Source organism: Physeter macrocephalus, chromosome 18, assembly GCF_002837175.3.
Source record: "Physeter macrocephalus isolate SW-GA chromosome 18, ASM283717v5, whole genome shotgun sequence".
NCBI classification, from domain to species: domain Eukaryota; kingdom Metazoa; phylum Chordata; class Mammalia; order Artiodactyla; family Physeteridae; genus Physeter; species Physeter macrocephalus.
The window spans coordinates 7,682,182-7,688,998 of record NC_041231.1 but is presented as its reverse complement, the minus strand read 5'-3'; the positions used below and the strand labels follow the sequence as shown (position 1 = coordinate 7,688,998).

The following is a 6,817-nucleotide window of genomic DNA, read 5'->3' as shown; positions in this document are numbered from 1 at the left end:
AGACATGCACACGGACTCTCACGAGCTAGTAAGATCAGGCTCTGCCACGAGTTCCGACTCAGAGACAATTCCCCAAACATGCTGTGCATGGTCTCACCTCCAGACCTTTCCTGATGCCATCCCCTCTGCCTGGCACATCCATTCATTCACTTATTCAACAGGTATCTACTGAGTGCTTTCTGTAAATCAGGCACCAGGCCTGCACCAAGAAATCTTCTCACTAAAGGCTGAGCTCAGGACTTCAGTAGGTGCTAGAGAAATTCTATTGTGCTGATGAGGTAACTGAGGCTGGATGACATGACGTATCAATCTGGATCACTGAGTTGGAGAGTGGAGAAGCAAGGATTCAAGCTTTGCCAGCTTGAATCCAGCCCAGTGCTTAAGCATGCTCGTCTTCTGCTCCTTCTGTGCCTAACAAACTCCTGTTCACCCCTCAAAGCCCTGCTCAAGTGTCACCACCTTTCTGAAGCCCTCCCTAGCCCCTGATAGATTTCTTATGTCAAAGCAGATTTAGCCATGGTGTGACAGAGAAATAAGTGGGGGTGGGAGGGAGATTTGCTAGGGACTGAGGAGAGAGGGGGTAGAGGGAAAGACCAGGAGATGATAGAGGGAGAAAGCAGGGAGGAAGCAAGGAAAAAAAGCAGCAAACGAGATGTCACATGGCTGCCGAAGATGTTAAGTAGACCAGAAATTGAGTCATGGGTCTTCACCAGCCTTGTGAAACATGCTGCCCGGGAGTCGCAGACTCAAGTTGCTACAGGGGCCTTGCAGAGGACAAGAATAAGCAAGACCGACCAGATTTACAAGGCATAAGGAGTAGTGGAGACGGCGCGCTGTCCAGAGGGGGCAGCCGTTGCTCAGGTTCAGCTGCCTGTGGCTAGAAAAGTCCATTTCTACCCCTCCCCACCCCACACCCCAAGCTCAGCCTTCTCAGCTGGTCTGTTTGTTGATTTCCTGAATCAGGTTGCATGGGGAGTGCAGCCAGCAGTCTGATGGGGCTGGAGGTGAGACAAGTGAGGGATCCAGGGCAGAAATTTAAAGAGGCACCCACCACTCCCTCTCTGATTCTGCAGGGAGATTCAGAGAAATCCAGGGTGCTTTAGGGTGCAAGTCCAATCAGAGAACCAGAAGGCAACACCTCCCATCTACACACACCACACACACACACACACACACACACACTCACACGCACGCGCACGCACGCACACACACACACGTTAGGGGAACCACTGACCAAAACCACCCACCCTGACCAGGCGCGATAGTAATCACTTGCATGAGTTATCTTACAACTGGAAGTCCTGGTAAGGAATGCAGAACTAACAAGCTACCACCAACCAGAAGAATTTGGGAAAGGTCAAAAGGAGAGAGGAGACATAAGTCCATATGTCCTACCAACCAACCTCCCAGAGTCCTTCGCGCTGGAATCCATCTTGGCTGAGTGATGCGTGCGCCACCAGCAAGGACCCTGAGTCAGAATGATTGGCTAGAGACAACCTGGAAACTAACCATTACCATAAAACCCGAGACTGCGAGCCACGTGGCGGGGCAGTTCTTCTGGATCCCCTCACCCTGCTGCTCTCCGCCCGGGCGCCCCTGCCCCATAAAGTCTCTTGCTTTGCCAGCATGTGTGTCTCCTTGGACAATTCATTTCCTAGTGATAGACAAGACCCCCCTCTAGGGCCCTGGAAAGGGTCCCCTTTCCTGCAACACACACACACACACGCGCGCACACACACACACACACACACAAACACATTTTTGACCTATGAGAAAACTGAGGCCCAGAGAGAGAAAGGCCTTTGTCTTTGCTGTTCCCCCCGTCTGGAATGTTCTTGCAGCCTCACTGCCTAGCTTGCTCCCTCTCACCACTCGGCGTCACCCCCTCCATGACTGCCCTGCCCACACGGTGCTCAGTACCTCCGGCAGCCAGGGAGAGTCAGGGCTGGAGATTGCATTGGCTCTTTGCTTCCTGGCTGTGTGGCATTAGGCAGGCTGCTCTAGCTGCTCTGGACCTTCTTTCCACTTCTGCACCTTGGGTTTAAGACATTCCTTTTTTTTTTTTGCTGTGTGGCTTGTGGGATCTTAGTTCCCCGACCAGGGATCGAACCTGTGCCCCCAGGAGTGGAAGCGCAGAGGCCTAACCACTGGACCGCCAGGGAATCCCCGCTAAGACCTTCTTTCAGAACACTCATCAAGATGAAACGAGATGCTTGCACAGCACTTAGCACAGTGCCTGGCCCAGACTGGATGCTGGACACACGTTGGTTAAAATGAAACTCTGAGAAGTAGTGGGCATTAAGGTCAGCCAGGTAATTAGGCTGGACTGTAGTCAACTGGGAGCGCCCAGCAGAGAGTGGGTGGGCAATGGGGAGTCATTGACAGTTCTTGAGCAGGGGAGTGACTGGCTGGCAGGGGAGTGTCATGAAGCTTATTCTGGCACCGGCTGTGCTGTTTATCAGTGTTTGGGTGAGGACCTTGGCTCCAGTGGAGATGTGAGCTGCCCACGAAAGGGGCCCTGTTAAGCCCTGGAACAAAGGCTTTTCAGCAGCCTTTGTGGAGCCAGATTCCTGCTGTCCAAACCACCCAACTTCCTGCTCCCAACCTGCTGGGAGCTGCGGGAGGCGCCTTTATCCTCCGGTAATGAGCCAGGGAAGAGATGCTAATTCATCTGCACTCCCCGGGCCACTCTCGCGCCCCATGTCCACCCAGAAACCTCTGCCAAAGGTCCCTGCACAGGCTAATAGGATTGGTTCTGAGTTTAGCTAGGCAAACAAGGCCCCGAAAGGGCCCATTTTGATGGTTAAATGTGCCATTAACCCTTTGTTTGCACTTCGAGTTCCAACAAGCTTTAGATAGTCAATCTGACATTAACCCCTCATCTGCGGGTAAGGTTTCACATCCACCTGTGGGCACCTGACAGCTATCAAAGGACAGAAATTAGCTGGATCTCCAAGTGTAAAATCCCAAAGTCTCAGTCTCATCTAACCCCTCCGTTTGTTGTTAGCAAACTGCCACCTAGCGAAGATAAGGAACACTTTCAAGGTCACCTGGCTGATTTAGGGTCAGGGTTGGGATAGAGCTGACTTACTCGATTGTCAACTTTTAAGGTACACTGTACAATAAAATTGATTTGCAATAAAACCTTTGTAGAACTGACAAACAAAGGGGCGCAAAGTCAACGAGGCTTGTTTTCAAAGCCTATCTTTGAGTCAGCAAGATTTAAAAAAAAAGGCTCTTTATGCCATGATACCAAGTTCATAATTCAGAAAGTTATTTTTATTAATCTGGCTGGTTTTAAAGTTGAAGACTTCCATCTTCTTGAAAATTACTATTTTTAAGAGAATAACTGAGCTTGGTTCTTAACACTTATGGCAACGGTTTGGCAAAGGATCCACAGTTTCTGTAGGTGGGCTGAAACAGCTACTCGAGGTCACCAAGTGGCTGATGACTCAGCAGTTACCATCCAGCGTGTCGTCCCGCCAGCCCTGCGGGGCTCAAAACACACAAGTTCAAGGGAAGAAACGGGTCCAGGGCAAGCTCTGCCCGTCTCCCCACTGGGCACATGTCTGTGCTTTGCATGGGTCTTTGTGGGGCAGGAGAGTGAATAAGACTCAGGCCCAATATCAAGAAACTCAGGACCATCTCCTTATTCAAACCAAAAGAAGCTCACATTCTAGGTCCCAGCAAGTCTACCTCTGGGCCTTCTGGTCTACCCCCCAGAAAATTTTGCATGGGTGCACAAGCAAGTTCAGGGTGGCATACTTGCAGCGACAGAGATCAAGAGCAGCCTAAATGACCTTCAAATGGCTTAATAACGAAGGATATGTCCAAACAATTCAGCGAGGCAGGCGCTAAAAGAATGGCGTGCAGGGCTTCCCTGGTGGCACAGTGGTTAAGAATCCGCCTGCCAATGCAGGGGACAAGGGTTTGAGCCCTGGTCCGGGAAGATCCCACATGCCGCGGAGCAACTAAGCCCGTGCGCCACAACTACTGAGTCTGCGCTCTAGAGCCCGCAAGCCACAACTACTGAGCCTGTGTGTCACAACTACCGAGCCTGCGCTCTAGAGCCCGCAAGCCACAACTACTGAGCCCGCAAGCCACAACTACGGAAGCCCGTGTGCCTAGAGCCCGTGCTCCGCAACAAGAGAAGCCACCGCAATGAGAAGCCCGCGCACGGCAACGAAGAGTAGCCCCCACTCGCCACAACTAGAGAAAGCCCGCGCGCGGCAATGAAGACCCAATGAAGCCAAAAATAAATAAATGAAATAAATAAATAAACAAAAAGAATGGAGTGCAGCCCTGCACACCAATGCAGAAGGATCCAGAGGTATTGGCAGGCGAGAAGAACAAGAGATGGAACCATTAGGGGCATTCATGCCGGAGAAAAGAAACGTTCACTTACCTGAGTGTGTATGTGCAGAAAATATCTCTGGGAGGACAGGAACGAAACAAACGGGTGGTCTCCGGGGAGGGAGGGTCCACCTAGGGAGAGAAAGAGTCTGGCTTTTAGTTGTAAACATTTTTTTTGCCGCTGGCAGTTTTGTTCACGGCGTGCAGGCATTGCCTTTTAACTAAAAAAGACTTACTTATCCAAGAGAATCGAAAATATATGTCAGTGCAAAAACTTGTGCACAAGTGTTCACAGCAGCATTAGTCATTATTTTGTCTAGCATTAGACAAAATGTGGAAACACCCCAAATGCCCATCAACTGATGAATGGATAAAGAAAATGTGGTCTATCCCCGCAATGGAATATTTTTCAGCCATAAAAAGGAATGAAGCACTGATATAGGCTCAACATGGGTGGACCTTGGAAACAGTATGCTAAGTGAAAGAAGTCAGACATTAAATGCCATATATTGTATGAAATAACCAGAATAGACAAATCCATAGAGAGAGAAAGCAGATTAGTGGTTGCCTGGGGGAAGGGGAAATGGGGAGTGACTGCTAATAGATATTGGGTTTCTTTTTGGGGTGACGAAATGTTCTAAAGTTATATAGTGGTAATTGTTGCATAACTCTGTGAATATGCTAAAAACCATTGGATTGTATACCTTTTAAAAAATTGATTTTTATTTTTTTATTTTTATTTTTTAATTTTGGGGGCCACAATGTGTGGCTTGCAGGATCTTAGCTCCCTGACCAGGGATCGAACCAGGACCCCTGCAGTGAAAGCACGAAGTCCTAACCACTGAACCCCCAGGGAATTCCTGAAGTGTACACTTTAAAAGGGTAAATTTTATAATATATGAATTGTATCTCAATATAACAGTTTTTTAAAAGAGTAGTTATGGGCTTCCCTGGAGGCGCAGTGGTTGAGAATCTGCCTGCTAATGCAGGGGACACGGGTTCGAGCCCTGGTCTGGCAAGGTCCCACATGCCACGGAGCAACTAGGCCCGTGAGCCACAACTACTGAGCCTGCGCGTCTGGAGCCTGTGCTCCGCAACAAGAGAGGCCACGATAGTGAGAGGCCCACGCACCGCGATGAAGAGTGGCCCCCGCTTGCCACAACTGGAGAAAGCCCTCGCGCAGAAACGAAGACCCAACACAGACAAAAATAAATAAATACATTTTTTAAAAAAGAGTAGTTACTATACCTAATAGTTTCCTAAGGCTGCCGTAACAAAGTACTAAAACTGGGTGGGTTAAAACAACAGAAAGGTATCATCTCATAGTTCTGGAGGCTAGAACTCCCAGATCAGGGTGTCAGCAGGGCCCTAGGGGAGAATCCTTCCTGCCTCTTCCCAGCTTCTGGTGTTTGTCAGCAAACCTTGTTGTCCCTTGGCTTACAGATGCATCACTCCAATCACATGGCCCTCTTCCCCTGTGTGGCTTCACATCATCTTCCCTTTGTACGTGTCTGTGTCCAAATTTCCCCTTTTTATAAGGACACAGTCATATTGGTTCAGGGACCAGCTGCATGAACTCATCTTAACCTAGTTAAATCTTCAAAGACTCTATTTCCAGACAAGGTCACATTCACAGGTACGTGAGGTTAAGACCTCAATGCATTTTTGTGGTGGATACAATCTAACCCATAACACTGAGTCTGTAAATGCTTTTGATAAGGAGACCGTATCTGCCCAGCAGAGGAGAGAGGCCACATGCTGAGGAAGGTGCCCGCGAGTGTGATACGTTCAGGAGAGGGACTTCGGGCTGTGCGAGTTCAGGATAAAGGAGACCTTTACTGGGGGAAGCAGGGATGACTTCCTGGAGGAGGCATTAGAGTTGGGCCTCTTGTCAGGTGACTATAGAATCTGTTGTCTAAATCAGGAAATTTTGGGGCTTCCCTGGTGGCGCCGTGGTTAAGAATCCACCTGCCAATGCAGGGAACACGGGTTCAATCCCTGGTCCGGGAAGATTCCACATGCCGCGGAGCAACTAAGCCCGTGCGCCACAACTACTGAGCCTGCGCTCTACAACCCGCAAGCCACAACTACTGAGCCCGTGTGCCACAACTACTGAGCCTGCGCTCTAGAACCCGCGAGCCACGACTACTGAAGCCCGCGCACCTAGAGCCCATGCTCTGCAGCAAGAGAAGCCACCGCAATGAGAAGGCCGCGCACCACAGTGAAGAGTAGCCCCCACTCACCGCAAGCAGAGAAAAGCCTGCACGCAGCAGCGAAGACCCAACGCAGCCAGAAACAATAAATAAATAAAATAAAATAAATAAATAAAGCAGGATATTTTTGAGTGTATAGGGGATGTTATTAATAATCACATTAGGGGCTTCCCTGGTGGCGCAGTGGTTGCGCGTCCGCCTGCCGATGCAGGGGAACCGGGTTCGCGCCCCGGTCCGGGAGGATCCCACAT

The 6,817-nt window shown here is 49.8% G+C and overlaps 1 long non-coding RNA gene across 2 annotated transcripts in view; it reads right to left on the bottom strand.

The window, feature by feature from the left end:
- Window positions 1-3,292: 3,292 nt before the first annotated feature.
- LOC114484264 (uncharacterized) overlaps window positions 3,293-6,817 on the bottom strand; it is a 95,901-nt gene continuing 92,376 nt past the window's right edge. For both annotated transcript variants that reach the window (XR_008615842.1, XR_003676942.1), the window contains exons 2-3: window positions 4,406-4,485; window positions 3,293-3,488 (exon numbers count right to left, since the gene is read on the bottom strand). This is a non-coding gene — a long non-coding RNA (uncharacterized lncRNA). The remainder of the gene's footprint in view (window positions 3,489-4,405; window positions 4,486-6,817) is intronic.